Here is a 15597-nt window from a genome sequence, read left to right as displayed (position 1 = left end):
TTCATTCTCTGTCCTGTTTGGGTGGTCATCTAGTTAAAGGGGTCTCACAAAATAAAGGTGGTGAGATTTTCAAGTCATCTTACCATCCAAGATCAAAGAAATAATGTTGTGGGTGATTTTGGGGTCTGGAAGGGGGTTTAGCACTTGATCAGGATCACTACCAAGTCTCTATTGGAAAAAAATATAATAAATCTAAAGCAAAGTCATGGTTTCAAAAAAATAGAGGTAAAGGGCACAATTGACAATCAGTGGGTCCCTTGTAGCAAGAAAAACCCCATTTCTAAGTGATTTTTCATTCATTTCTTTGAAGTTCAAAAGTTGATTGATGTAGAACCAATTAAATAAGCATCTACCTGGAAAGATAACTAAAAAGGCAGAAGTGGAATTTCAAAAAGGCTAGATAAATCCTTTGTTGCTACTTAGTTGATGTTAGATTCAGAGAGTGAGCTCATAAATTGTTTAGGGAAGCTCGCCCTATATTGCTGCAAATTGAATCAGGGAGTAAGAAGCATCCAACCTCCTTTAAGTTTAATCACCTACTAGCTAAATAAAAAGGATTCCAAGGTTGTGGTCATCAAGAATTGATGACATTACGATAGTAACAGTGAGGACATAGACATGAAGCAGTTCATAGGAAATATGAAAAGGGTAAAAGGTGAAGGTGCAGATTGAGCTCAAAGCTTTGTTCAAAAAGATTTAAAGGATATCGAAAAATGAATTAAAAACCTATGATAATAATAAATCAGGGGTGTTTTTGAAAGATGAAATCAGTTGTCTCAAGGAGCTAGAAGGGAAAACGAACCACCTTGCCAAAGAAGAAAAAGAAACTAAGCTAAAAAGTTGAACCATCTTGTTCTCTAAAAGTGACACGAATACTAAACTTTTTCACAAGTACGCAAGTCATACAAGAAACATTAACATTATTTGGGAAATCAATAATCCATATAGCTCCAGGGTTAGTAAGTCTTTTAAGGAGCTAGCTGAAGTGAGAAACCAACACTTTAAAAGTCTAATGGCAATAAATATTTGTAAATTCATGAAAATTATCACATTATTTACTAGCGTTATGAGTGATGAAATGAACATAGACTTGAAGGTAGAGTTGTCCAAAGAGGAGATAAAAACAGTTTTAAACTCCATAAAACTAAAAATCATATACCCAATGGATGGAAAGTTGAATTTCTGAAGAAGAATTTATGCTTCTTTATAATAGGCAAATCTATGTGTTATGTGTGGAGCATGATTGTTCAGAGGTCTTTGTTTCAGCTGTATGTATACCCCAGGAAGTTTTGTACACCCCTCCATGCGGGGGGGTACGGGGGGGACTTTTCCCCCTCGCGGGGGTCCAGGGGGGCCGATCCCCCCCGGCTGGGGGGTCCAGGGGCCAGCGGTCCCCCGGCAAGGGCTCGGGGCAGTGCCCCCAAAGCCAAAAATAAATGTAAAATTGCCTTGTAAAAGTATAGTAATTTCTATTCAATCTGGGTTGTTCATTAGGTGAATGATCTGACGGTAGAACATATGTTTAGTTTAGGGTTTTTGCCCTAGAAGGAAACCCCTCTCTTTGTATGAGGTCATTGTATTTGAGGCTGTGAAATCGATGTGTATTCGGTGAGCGAGAAACAGAGAGGTGAGACTGTGAGAGAAAACAGAGGATATTACAGCGAATCTGCTGTAGGTTGTGTCTCTTCATTTTTGTTGGATAATAGAAAGGAAAGACTGGTTGTTCGAGGTGGACATAGCCCAAACTGGGTGAACCATGTATATCTGTGTCTCTCTTGTTTTATGTGTTTTCTATGTTTATATTTCTGCAATATTTTATGTGTTCCATTGCTCCGTAATATATAATTTTATAACACTATGCTGATGTGGGAACAATATTTGAAAGAATACATACAATTAAAACTCACAAGCTTCATGTTGTAGCAATGAAGCTAGAACTTGCAAATGCGTAAGACAAAATGAATTGGCTCTTTCTTAGACTATTGTTGATTCAGTTGGGAACAAACTTGTAGATTGTAGAATGGTTAATGGGATGCATTACTTCAGTTCCTTTTACAGTTCTAATCAACGGGTCCCCCAAAAGTTTCTTTAATACATATTGAGGTTTGTGTCAAGGGTGATCTCTATCACCATTTATTTTCCTATTAGTGGTTGAAGGTGTATGCTGATCACGGATGCAAGGAGAAGAGGAATAGTGAAAGTAGTAAAACTTTATGACTCTGAATATTCTCATCTATTGTTTGTTGATGATATCATCACATCTGGGAAAGAATCACTAAGGGAGTTAAAAGGTATAATACATATTTACTGCAAAACTACAGGTATGGAAATCACTATGAGGAATTCTACAATGTTGTTCAATGCTTTGGTTAAGGAAGAAAAAGCCTAAATCATGAATCTGTTTCCTATAAATTTTATGTAATTAGATCAAGGAAACATATACTTGGGATATTAAAGCCTGCTGATTATATTTATTATGATTGAACTTGGTTGTAGAGAAAATTGAAGCTCGAAGTTCATTATGGTGCAATTGATGGTTCTCTAGGGGAGGGAGATTAACATTGGTCAAGGTTGTGCTAGAAAGTATTCTTGTGCATTGGATATATGTTGTCCATATCCCTAAAGGCATCATAAACACAATAATATATATATAAACAAAAAAAATTGAAAACAGAAGGAAAATGAAAGGAATTTATTTAGTTAAATGGAGCCAGGTGGTAAATTTTAAAGAAGCTGGAGGGTGGGGCATAAGAAAATATAAATCCCTTCAATCTAGCTCTAGCTGACAGTCTACAGAGGTTAGTCTACAATAAAGGTTTGTAGAAGAAAATTATGAAAACCAAACATTTGAGAATGTTTTTTATAGAAGATTAGTTTATAGAAGAAAGGGAACATTTTAATGGAAGTTCTATTGTTTGGAAAGATTTGGTGAAAGCATTACTATTAATTGGAAAATGGACACCATGGAGGATTCAAAGGAACAAGGTAGGGAAGACCCCTAGATTGGTTGTAAAGGTAATTTCAAACTATGTAAGCTAATAAGAGATATTCATCTCTTACGGATTTATTCCAAGGAAAATGCAGCAACAAATGATTGCAGGAATGTTTGATCTCATGGCTTGAATTTAGTATGGGATTTGAATTTGTGAGGGGTAAAAACTCAGGCAAGAAACCATAGCTTAAATTCTAGTGCCATTAATGATTATACTTTCTAAACAAGTTGAGCTAATTTAAGTCGTCAAAAAATGAGGGACCTAATGAATATATTGCCAAACTGGAATACACGGTAAAGGTGGAAGAAGAACTGATGAGGGAAAGATTCCCATAGTGGCACTTAATTTGAAAGTTAGAAATTCCTCTTAAAGCTAAAATATTTCTCTGGTTAGATTTAGACAACAAACTTTTAAGTTGGGATAAGGGGGTCCTGGAAGATGTCTTTTGTGTAAGACAAGTGAGGAATCCATGGACGACCCTTTTTTTTTTGCATGTGGGTTAAATATAGTTAAAGGGAGTATGACACCATTGTGTTTGGACTATGCATCTTTGTGCAAATATTGTTTATTCCAAGTGGGCTGGCACAGAGATTGAATTCAATGGAGTTAATCATATTTTTATAAAGGAATATGACATTGTGGGGGTTCTTGATACAGATGATATCAAGGATTTGAAGCCATTGAATGATCCAGTTTTGATTAAGGTAAGGTTTTGATGACAACAAGTTTTAGTAGAAATATAACATTTTTAGTCCAAATTGTTAGAGGGGCCAGGATAAAATATTCATGGAGAATTGAAATTGGGGATTTTAGCATTGAAGTTGTACATCCTCTTCAGAAAATATCTGAGGGTTGAATGTATGCTACAGGTTGCAGTGGTGGAAGAGAAGATAGCTGGTCGTCTTCTCCACACTGAAAGTGCTAAGGAGAAACCTTCTATAGGCACGGTATGTTAAAATATAGGGATTGGTAGTATACTTTATTCTAACAGGCAACTTTATTTTCAGAAACAAACTCTGATTACATTTCCTATGTTTTAAATCTAGTCCAACCATAAAATAGAGCTTATTATAAAATATGTGATGGCATTTTTGAAAGTTTGAGTTCTATTACATATTTGCATGTAAGCAGATAATTGCAGTAGGACCTGGCGCTTATGATCAAGGAAAGAGGAAGCTAATGTCAGTAACTGCCGGAAATATTGTTCTGTACTTGAAATTTGCTGGCAATGAATTTAAAAGTGGTGATGGATCTGAATACGTGACATTGAATTCCCATTGATTGTTGTTAGTGCGGCTTTAATTGGATGTTGTAGAAGAATGTGAGAATTGAAGTGTGTCAAACCATGGGCATGTGCAACTGTCCAGAGTAAATTTTCCAGCAATTTTATGTGCATAACGAGTGCAAGCATATGCTGCAAATTAGTATAATATATGCAAGTCAATACTTAATTTCAGGGCTTGTTGTAATTAATAATGCTTGACACATAATTTTTTAATTCATTAGTCTGGCTTCTAAAGCACCGACAAAATATGATAGAGATGTTAATGAAGGTTTAAACGTTATAATGATATTCTATTAATGGTTCTTGTTATATACTTGGATCTGGACTTTGTGTCAAAGAGTTTTGTAGAGCTGTAGAGCTGTAGAAAAATATATAAAACTATTGTATCGAATTGAGTAGTGTGTGGACAAATTACACTTTGGATTGTGGATGGCTTATGGGACATGATAGATACAGTTGATATTTATTTTTCCTTCACTGGGCAGGCACATGCCAGATACACTTGATTTTGATTTTGAAGTGGTGGAGTTAAGGTTTCAAATACAATTCCATTAAAGGCATTTTGGTAAAGTTCAGTGTTCAAATATAATTCGATCGGGAGTAGATGTAAAATATAGTTGATGATTTTGATCTTAAAGTAGTGAAATTTAGAGGCAAACGTAACTCAGTTCAATATTTCGCTCTTCACCAATTATGCTAGTGTTCAAAGTTCAAATTGAACTCCTTGTTCATTGACACTCGTCGTACTTGGCAACACTCTACCTTTCACCATTACTTGGTTGGCATGCAATGGTTGCTATACTATGATAGTATGGTAGGTATACAATAGTACCGATTGTAACTTATGATACTTTGTAGTATATAGTAAGCTTTGTTCAGGATGTGGAACAGATTCTCGATTGTTGAAAAAAAAAATTCTTGCTTTGTTGAGGTTTTAGTTGCCAAGAATTATCTGAAATTTGTAAACTTCTCAATGCTCATCTCTGGTTTTACAGAAGCACTAGTTTTGGACAATAATTTTTATTTGATGAGCATTGTTTTATATCAAAGGTCCTAGTTGGTTCCACTCCATTCTTAAAAGACCTTGTGCTTTGATGTCTCTTGCATCCTATTTTATCCCCCATAGTGCTTATTCAGTGTTGAGTTTCCTCCACCATATATTTACCTTGTGAATAATTTGAAGGTTAAGAATTTGTAGGCCTCTAGAAAAAACATAAGGTCTAGTGTAAAGATGAATTTAAAGCAAAGTTAATTTGATTGGGAGACCGAGAGATTTGAAGGTGGTGTTGAGCTTATGGTCAAGCTTGGGAAGGAGGTCCTTCTCAGGTAATATTTTTCAATGAATCCTCAAGGAGAGGATTTCTGAGGAATTTTGAAGGCCCCTGAGGAAGTTTGAAGGAATAATATTTTTGGAGAAACGAGGATTCAAAGTATGTTGCGCTTGCTGATAATGAAGTTTTGAAGAAGAAAAGGAATTCTTCAAAGGATTTTTCCTTGATTCATAGAGTTGCCATTCTGTCATAGGCAAATTGAAGGTGGAAAAAGGGAACATTGTTGTTATATAGCTAGAGGGCCCTTGATTTTTAAAAGTTATGTCACAATGAAGATTTCTATCCCAGAAAAAGGGAGATATGGGATAGTTTTATCCACCTCTCCCCGAGCTCCATTTAGGAGGTGGAGGGTTAATCCACTGGATTGGAAGGAGTTTGCTTCAACCAAGGAAAGAAAGGATTCGTATGCAAGATCCCAGAGGAAATAACTGGAATCTGAAATGCAACATCTAGAATATGAGATGAGTAGCATTATACCTGCCCTTCCTCCTCTTAAACGCAGCATCTAAATTGACGACTCTTAAAAAACACCCAATTGAGTGAGCTCTCCCCGGCAGATCAATTCTGTAAGTGAGTTATACTCATCCTTCTGGACAGGAAACACATATGGCACTAATTACTAGGATAGAAACCCCCTACTAAAGATATAGGGTGCGGCTCCAGCTACTCCTCCCGCTGCACGTTGGTTTGACACAGCGAGATAGGTTAAATGGGAAGGTGAGGGAGCCATTAACTAGAGTAAAGAAGAATGAGGAGATAAGCATTTTGACCTAGCTAACCCAACCCGACTAAAGCCAAATGCCCATAGCATTTGAACTAAGAAGTTCCAATTTAAATGATTACACGAGATGGGCATGCCAAATTTAATAACATACTTGGTTTTTGGTTGGACTTTGGAGGAGTGAATGGTCTCACAAGAAATAATATGATGCTCTCCAATGTAGCTTCCTTGAATGTGTGAAACTATATAGGATATGATTGGCTCTACTAGTGTATTGGCTATTATCTTAAATATCATCCAATATAGCTTCCTTGAACATGTGAAATTTTGTCTGTATGACATGATTGGCTCTACTAGTGTGTTTGCTATTATCTTAAGGATCCGCCAATATAGCTTACTTGAACATGCGAAATTCTGTAGGACATGATCGACTCTACAATGTTCACTATTATCTTAAATATCCTCCAATATAGCTTCCCTGAACATGTGAAATTCCATAGGACATGATTGGCTCTACCAGTGTGTTCGCTACTATCTTAAATATGATTTTAAACATCATATTTTAGAGTGAAATCGGTCTAAATTTGTTTGGAGAATTAGCCTTGTCTTCCTTGGGTGCGAGGCAAGAAAGAGGAAAGTGGAGTAATTGGGTGTGAAGGGAAAGTCAGGAAAGTGGGAGAAATTAGGTATGAAGGGAAAGTGGAGTTAAATTCTTGGAGGACTTCTTGCAAACATTTTCCCATATGATTACACAGCAGTCTTGAAAGGACACAATGGCAAACTACAACAGTCTTGAAAGAATTCTATGGTGCACTTGTCTAGGCATGGCGACTTTCGGGTTGCCATTTTCCGTTATTGTTCTCTCAACTTCTTTTAGAGTGTGACCTATTTTATAAAGCTTGTTTTATTTTCGGGTTACCAACCTTGGAATGTGGTTTAGGACAGAATTCGTGCCCTATGATGTATATGTGTCTAGCTTCTAGAGGAGTTGCAGATAATAAGTTTTGGACTCCATCAATGTCTTTGTGCTTTTTGTTTTTCTTCTCCACTGGAACTTCAAGGTGAAACACTTTTATTATGGTGTTCACAACTGATCATTTAATTATAGAATTTAGTGCCTCTATCTCTTTCTTTAAAGCCATCTATCTCAATTTTTTCTTTCATAGACTTTTTTCGCTTTGCCCTTAAATTTTTTATTACAAAATTTTACTCTTTAAATGTGAACTTGGTTAACAAATTCCTAATGTTGTTAACACTCTCTGATGGAACCTTCTCCATTTGGGTTTTTAGATCACACTGCCCTTCAAACATATTTTCAAAAATTGATTTTATCCAAATCTTCACGTGGAACTTCAGATTTTATGCTTTGGTGCATTGAAGATCCTCGCCTAGGATGTGACTCCTTAGATAATGAATTTTATATTTGAACTTTGAATTTGAAGTGTGTTGATGGGACTTACGGGCCAAGACCTTTCTCTTGGTAATATTTTTTCTTTCAAATGTAAGCTATTGGTTGCATGGGGATTTCAAGATAATAAGAATCTGACCTTTTTGGTATTTTATGTTTGACCATCTCTTTTGTTCCTTCGGAGGAGAGCCATTGTTGGTTATCATGTCCACTAGTTTTAGTTTTTAACTAGTTGTAGTGTTAACTGTGTGCAATTATACCAATGAAGGTCTTCCAATGCTTGCTTAAAGAAAATACAATATTTTGAAGAAAAATTGCGAGAAATCTCTAGATAGACAGTAATACATTTACCTTAAGGTATTCAACTTGTGCGAATATATCTTGTTTTTCAAACACCAAGCACTGCAAGGCAAGAAGAAGTATCTACTTTATTGCTTCCTAGTATAAGTGAGAGGTATTTCAAGCAATGGAAAGTCTAGCAGAAAAAATGATAGAGAATAGTCAAGGGAACGATCCAAAACCTCAAAACCTCATAAGTATTGGTGAAAATATTTAACCAAAGGATGATAGATTTAAAGGTTTCAAAAATAAAATGAGCCTGACATTGAATCCAAGTTAGATTTTCCAAGTTCTACACAAGTAATATTCCAAAAAGAAAAGAGCCCATAAATTCCAAGATCATACCTTATTATTATACTCACTAATCTTCTCTTAGAGATTCCGCACTTCAGCCTGCAAATTAGATTGTTGTTTATTTAGGACCAAAATGTTTTGCTACAACTACTTCATTTCAAGCTCTAATGCCTAAGTTAGAGGCTGCTTTGATTGTCTCTCTGCCTAAATCTTAGCTAATTCTCGTTCCAACTCAGCTAATAGTTTCCATGAGTACTAAGAAAAAAATGTCAAAACACATTAAATCCAATATAAAGGATAGCACAAGGATATCCCAACATACGATGTCCATCCCACCTGTAGTGGTAGAAATTGATGAAAACGCTAATGAAATTGATGGTACGCTGGTGATTGGACCTGAAAATATCCTTTGAAGAGAAATTGTGGAACTGACAAGATCGGTTGCTTTGTGCTTCGATGTGGTTGTTGAAGTTTTGGAGAGCTTCAACTTATGTTGGGATCAGTTTGACCTACTTTTTAACGGGCTACATAAACCCATATACTTATAAAGCAATATTGTTCAGCAACTGTACTATAGAATCTCTCCATTCTTGTCAAAACGAGACCAGCAATGGATTGTTGGTGAGGAGCCTCTTTTGGTAGAAAACCCGCAGAGGTTTTGTATGTTACCAATACACTTAGATTGTCGTCATATCTTAGATTTTGAAACGAAGGTCAGCCTAAGAAAAATGGGTTCATCTGAGACTATGAATGTTCTCTAAGATGGTTGGTTACATCCATTAAAATGGATCTTATAGGTCATCTTATACCAGTGGAAGAAACAAAAAAAAAAAGCTTCATGGCCAGTGGGGTAGATCTTTAAAACTCCGGTGAAAATAGGGGCTCAATGAGAAGGGAATTATATTAAAATTTTGTGGATAATGGAACCATCGCTGGTAATAATTTTTGTGAACAAAATGGGTCAGTTGTTTTTAAATTTGATTCATAGTAAAAAGATCCTTTGACATGGCGTTGTGACCTATATGCCAAAAATCAAAGTGCATCGTGCTCATGGAAGAAAAACAACTAAATAACCTCTTTCATATTCAGAAATGAAATCAATAAGTTGACTAACGAAACTTCAAGCTTTATTAATAAAACTTATTTGGGGATATGAACCTTGCAACTTCTAGGAGTAAGAACATGCTAGCTTGTAACTTCCCTTAGTTCCAGGAGTAAGCACATGCTGGCTATTTTATTTCATTTCTTCCATCACCATTTTTGAGTGACAAAAGCACCATTCTCCCCTACATGTATTCTCATTTTCCAGGAATAAACATGGGCCAAGGATATTATTTCATTTTACATAATCAACATTTTCAAGGGCAAAGAGCCCCATTCTCCCCACATGGATTCTAATTGACAAGTGTCAGAACCTTTCATTACCCTCTTCAAACTGGTGCTTGGACGCTGAATTCATTATTTTATTGACAAATTCCAGAACCCTTCCTTCCCCTCTTCAAACAGGGGCTTGGATCCTTGGAAGAAGTGTAGGCATTCGCCGCAGAATATTTGGTGGCTCCGAGCCAGCATAGAAACGGGAAGGTCCAAGGTTTGATTCTTCAGACTCCCATGGTATTTCATTGAAAGAGGGAGGGGGATCTCAGAATCCCGAAAATTTGGAATTATCTTCTGAATTTTTGAAATAGAATTAACATTTCCCACAGATTCTCTATGTGGCTCCTCATTTTCCAACACTTCCAAATCACAGAACATCAGTAATTTTGTCTTGTTCCTGCATGTAGATAAGAAAAAAAAAACCTGACTCCTAAAGCACGCTCTCATTCTCATGAATACAAGTCCAAATAGCTAAATGCAAACATACATAGAATCCCTATGCTTGGGTCATGTATTAAGTGAAACAACGATAGATATGGGAGATGGTATCAGGGTTTGATTTCAGAAGCTAGTTGTGGATAGCTGGCCGAACCGAAAACTCTATTAGACTACTAAAAATGTTTTTATGCTTGGTCATGTATTGAGTGAAGCAACGTTAAATATGGGATATGGTATCAGGGTTTGATTTCAGAAGCTAGTTATGGGTAATGGGCCAAACCCAAAACTATGTTAGACTACTAAAAATGTTTTTTAGAGTGAGGATAGGAAATGAGTAAGAAGCCATCTTGCACAGCACTCAATGAGTAGACTGCAACTTGTGTCATTTTTTCTTCATGGACTCTAAATCAATGGTTTGATAGAAAATTCAGGTTTTAAATATGAAACCTCTTCTTTTCCCGCCCTTAAGACTATTGTGCACAGAGGTAATGGGTTTCCCGCCCTTAGACTATTGTGCATAGAGGTAATGGGTGGTCGGGTAGTGGTTTTAAAATGTTTTGTTTCCCACCATTAGACATTGTGCATGGAGGTAACACATGGTTAGGTAATGGTTGTGAAATGTTGCAAATAGGGGAGGAGTCTAACTACATTCTTTCTAATTTTGAGTTAAGTGGTAAATAATTTTTATTTTTATTTTAAAAATTTTTGGAGGAATAATTTCTTCTATATGCTTAGTCATAGATGATTGTTTATTTTATTTTAAAATGTGTAGTGTATCCATAAGGCATAGACCAATGGGTTTATATGGCATTTAATCCACTTCACAGGATCAAACCTCATGGGGAGGGGCTGAGGAGTGGAAATCAATTTGGGGGAATTAAAATTCCCAAGGGGCATCCTAGCTTGAGTATGTGGGGTTTAATCCCCGTCATAGGGTCAAACTTCATGGGGAGGGGTTGAGGAGTGGAAATCACTTTGGGGGAATTAAACTTCGCAAGGGGCATCCAAGCTTGACCAAAGGCTTGCACAATCTTAGTGATAAGCATCCCATTGTGGGTAGATCGGCCTTCTTCTAGTAAATAACCATGTTGGCCCTGACATAAGATCCACCTAGCTACAAAAAAAAATGTGTCTGTTGTAATTAGTAATATGTGTGGATAAATTTAAGGATTTAATTAAAATCTAATTAGAATAATAATAATTTATTTTTTTGTTTATAAAGGGTGTGTATTACATAACATCTTAGAAGTTTCACAATTAGGTGATTTGGTTGTGTTTATGCCATGCCTACACTATTGCATAAATCCTTTCTCTCAACAAAAAGCTATCGAACTATAATACAAATGATACCTCTAACATTGCATCCTAATGCCAATTACTCCCACAAGCATTGATTTTCCTTCATGTGATCAAAATATGACCCTCCAATGACAAGGAGCTTTGCTTCTTCTCCACCAAGTTTCTATGTTTCTCCTTCAACAATAGTCTTCCAACAAAGCAGGGTAGGCCTTGTGTGACATAAATGCTTGTGTCAATGGGGTCAAAGCACAAGGAGAGCACCCACCTTATGTGTGGCCTTCTTTTACATACATATATGCATGGGAAAGTTCCATAGATCCCACCACCTTTGATGGATGATAGCTTAGGTAGACCATCAATGACCAAGTTCCAAGCATCTTGCACTTAAAGGACCAAGAGAATTGAATTTGTGACCTCACCAAAATGGGGAGAGATATCTCACACCTTACTCATGGCTACTTAAACTAACCCTCGAGACTATTAGAAACCTAGCCCATCTTTGGAGAATAATCAATGGAATCGTAAATTAGTGATATTGTGTTGGATCCACACTCACATCTAATGTGGATTATGTCTAACCCTTTGCATTAGAGCCACCCAAGGGTGCTAATTACTTTCCCTCCCACACAACACTTAGCATGCAAGCCTCATCCATGAATTTGATGAACTTTGTAAACATAATCATTATCCACAAAGGGGAAGCTCCTCACTCGAATGTATTATTCTCAATGTCTATGTGCTTCATTTATTGTTCAACCCCACTCCAGTCCTCTCACCTTTACTTTGTGTTATATACCTCACAACAAAATTTTATTACATAAGCATTGAAGATAAATGCAACATCTGCCCACTTTTATTCCATTTGGCAATTCAACCCTCCATGCATTCAACATGTCTCTCCAACCAAAACTTATTTTATATCATCAACACTATGTTTTGACCCTTGTTCTATTAGATTGATTTTGGTGGCAATAGAAATAAATGGGATTCAAGGATGTTTTTTTGAACTAGAGAATGTGAACTATCAACCAAGGTATTACCCAACAACCACCCTTTCTCGTTATTATATTTCAAGAATTTACAATTCATTTGAGGCTACTTGATTTCTACTTGAGATATTTCCTTCATCACACCACTCATTTAGTGTTCAGAGGAAACAATTAGAAATATTTACATTTTTCATTTTGAGATCTTGGGTTTCATTATCGTGGGTTACCATTCATTGGGCCTTATTTTCCTTCCTCCTTTTTCTTATATCTAGTACTTAGGGAATGAGGTTTTTATTAGCATGGAACAACTCATATATATAACATTTACATGAATTTGCACTTCAACCTTAGTGTTTAGACTTAGATACATCATTCTAGTGTATCTTTAATGATTTTGGCTTTCGATTTTTTCTTTTATTTCATCACAAATGAAAAAAAGGGAAATACTTTGTCAAAAATATATGAATTCTTAATCGTAAAGTTGTCATCTCACAAAAATGAATGAACATCCTTTGGAATGGCATGGGATAAAATTTGACTAAAGGAAATTATGGGTACAATAATATTGATGTCTAACACTTACTCAATTCACCAAGTATATTCCAAAATCATCAAGATGGCACACTCCTTTGAGTAAAATTATGAAACAACATGGAACAATATAGCTTAGAAATTATAACCAAAGCATCAAGAGTTAGAATAGATTTCTTAAGTGATCCAATAAAAATAATACACATTGAATATGCCATATACACACAGATCATATATATCAAGCTAAATGTAGTAGCTAAAGAAACCTCTTCCTACACCTAGGGTCCTAGATGGCCAAGGAAAGGTGTCATGAAACAATTGATACATCCATGAGTTACACATAGATGCATGTATCTCAGTTGGAAAAGAATACTTAGCTCTCCACTCCATAAAATGTTGTGTTTTGAAGTACAGGTTTTGCATCTTTGGAACTTGACCTCATCATTGTTTGAGCTTCCATACACATGCCACTATTTTGGGTGGTTCTCACATTCTCTATGCTTTTTGTATGGAATCTGTAACCATTGATTAGGAATCTGTTGTACTTATTTTTGAATTTCTTGGGGCCACATGCTATCCATTTAAGTGTATTAGACACCTTTCCATCTCCTTCCACCTGCATAGTTTTAGATTTTTAAATGTAGTTAGAATTCATACATTCAACCTCTGAAAAATATATTTAATCTCCTACATGACAATATTCCCATATACTAATTTTTAAGTACACTTATAATATAAATAATATCATTACCTATTGTTTTAACCAACTAGTAAAATTATGGGTGTGGAGTTTCTGCAATAGAGCTTCATCCTTTTTCATTTGGGTAATTGGGTTGGCAATCTCCATTCTATGCATCCTAATTCAACAATTATGGAAAATAGATATGGTGGTTAATTTGTTTTTATAAAATATGAATAAAATACTTTTAAAGGTAAAATATGTTAATCTATCCATGGATCTATGTTTTGTTAAACCATAAACAAACAAACAAAAAATTACGGGCCAAATATGTTACTCTATCCATGGATCAACTTCATTTGTGTGAAATAGAACCCACCTATGGGCTTGGTCCCAACTAATTTCATCCAGTTCTGAAGGAATTGGAGCAGATAATGGCTTTCCATCAAGGATAACTTCCTAAACTTCCTCATACCACACTTCATTTTGACCATGTGTGGATCCAATAGCTTCCATACCTTTCAAGTATCCTCCACAAAACTTTATTGATTCCTCCAAAGTATAGCTTTAATTAATGCATCCTTCAGGCCTATTTTTATTCTTAACATAACTCTTATATATTTTTATGTTGCTACAAAATGAACAAAAGAGAATTAAGTAATTAGCAATACCTCCTTACACCTCTGTCCAAGATATCTTCAACATATTCATTCTTCTATGTTCTATGGCTCATCAAAATGGATCTATAATGGTGTGGCAGTAACTCATTATGACTACATATTGCTTCTATATGCACCTTCTCAAGAAGTTTTTTCAAACCCAGATGTGATTCTTTAAGGCTCGTATCTTTCTAAGGTGTGGCTTATCTAAGTCTTGTATGTATCCTCTAGACCTACACTCTAGATTCTGTTAATGGCAATTCTCGGTTGTCCTATATTGGCCATGACATAGTGAGTAAGGTATTAGCGATGTATATGTCATATGGACAGTAACACTCAGGAAAACTCATAACAGTTACTTAAATTCTGGACAATAATCTATTTTAACCTCATAAATTCTAATGTCAGTGACTTTCCTAGATGAGGGTAGTAAGATATATGGAGACTAATGCAGTGATAAGAATATGTGTTGATAGTATGAATCTTGCACTTCCTACAGTGACCTGATTAACACACACACACACACACACACACACACACAGATATATATATATTCACAATTCAAACTACTTATATCAGGTGAGTCAACCTGTGGAGATGTTGATTTACAATAGGTTCATTCTGATCCTAGAGATAGACCTCAATAAATGTTTGGTCACAAGCAGTGGAAGCATTTGATTTTTGCAAAGACAATCCTCTCTCAATTTGAGGATAATTAGTCTCCCTGAAATCTTCTATACCTAGCATCAAGTAGCATAATAGGAATTTTTTTGAAGTCATCTCTCAAGAAGAAGTAGTCCTCCTGGAAGTTTTCAAGACGTGAAGCTATCATAAAAGTAAAAATAATAGAATTCTGAGCAGTGATCTTTCTTGGTTCCCTCACAGTTATATGTACGTGGTACTGTTCTATGTATGCCACCTCAAGCTCACCGCTATTTATGGTCTAGCATTAAGTATGACATCGGTACTTCTTAGTAGCAATGGTGATACATCACAATACCTATAAATTGATGACGACGTTACAATCTTGTTCACAATTGAAGTTGTGAACATGACATATATGAACTCTAGAAAGCTTAATTGTCATCCTTTCAAAGGTTATATTCTATAAAGAAGGTGTAGGGATCTCTCAGCTAATGAGTTAATAATTGGGCTAAGGAGATATTGAAGCTTATGTCTTCAACAAAGAACATGTGATCCTAAATTTAACATGGTATCAGAGCCAAGTTGAGGACAAGCCCAAGTAGTAGTGAA

At 35.8% G+C, this 15597-nt stretch overlaps 1 pseudogene; it reads left to right on the top strand.

The window, feature by feature from the left end:
- The first annotated feature begins 3535 nt into the window (after positions 1–3535).
- LOC149194892 (20 kDa chaperonin, chloroplastic pseudogene) lies at positions 3536–4274 on the top strand (annotated as a pseudogene).
- The last annotated feature ends 11323 nt before the right edge of the window (positions 4275–15597 follow it).

This window comes from Pinus tabuliformis, chromosome 2_2 (assembly GCF_031772625.1).
Source record: "Pinus tabuliformis cultivar Carrire ecotype Pingquan chromosome 2_2, CPIR1, whole genome shotgun sequence".
In the NCBI taxonomy this organism is placed as follows: Eukaryota; Viridiplantae; Streptophyta; class Pinopsida; order Pinales; family Pinaceae; genus Pinus; species Pinus tabuliformis.
This window is presented reverse-complemented; position numbering and strand designations above follow the sequence as displayed.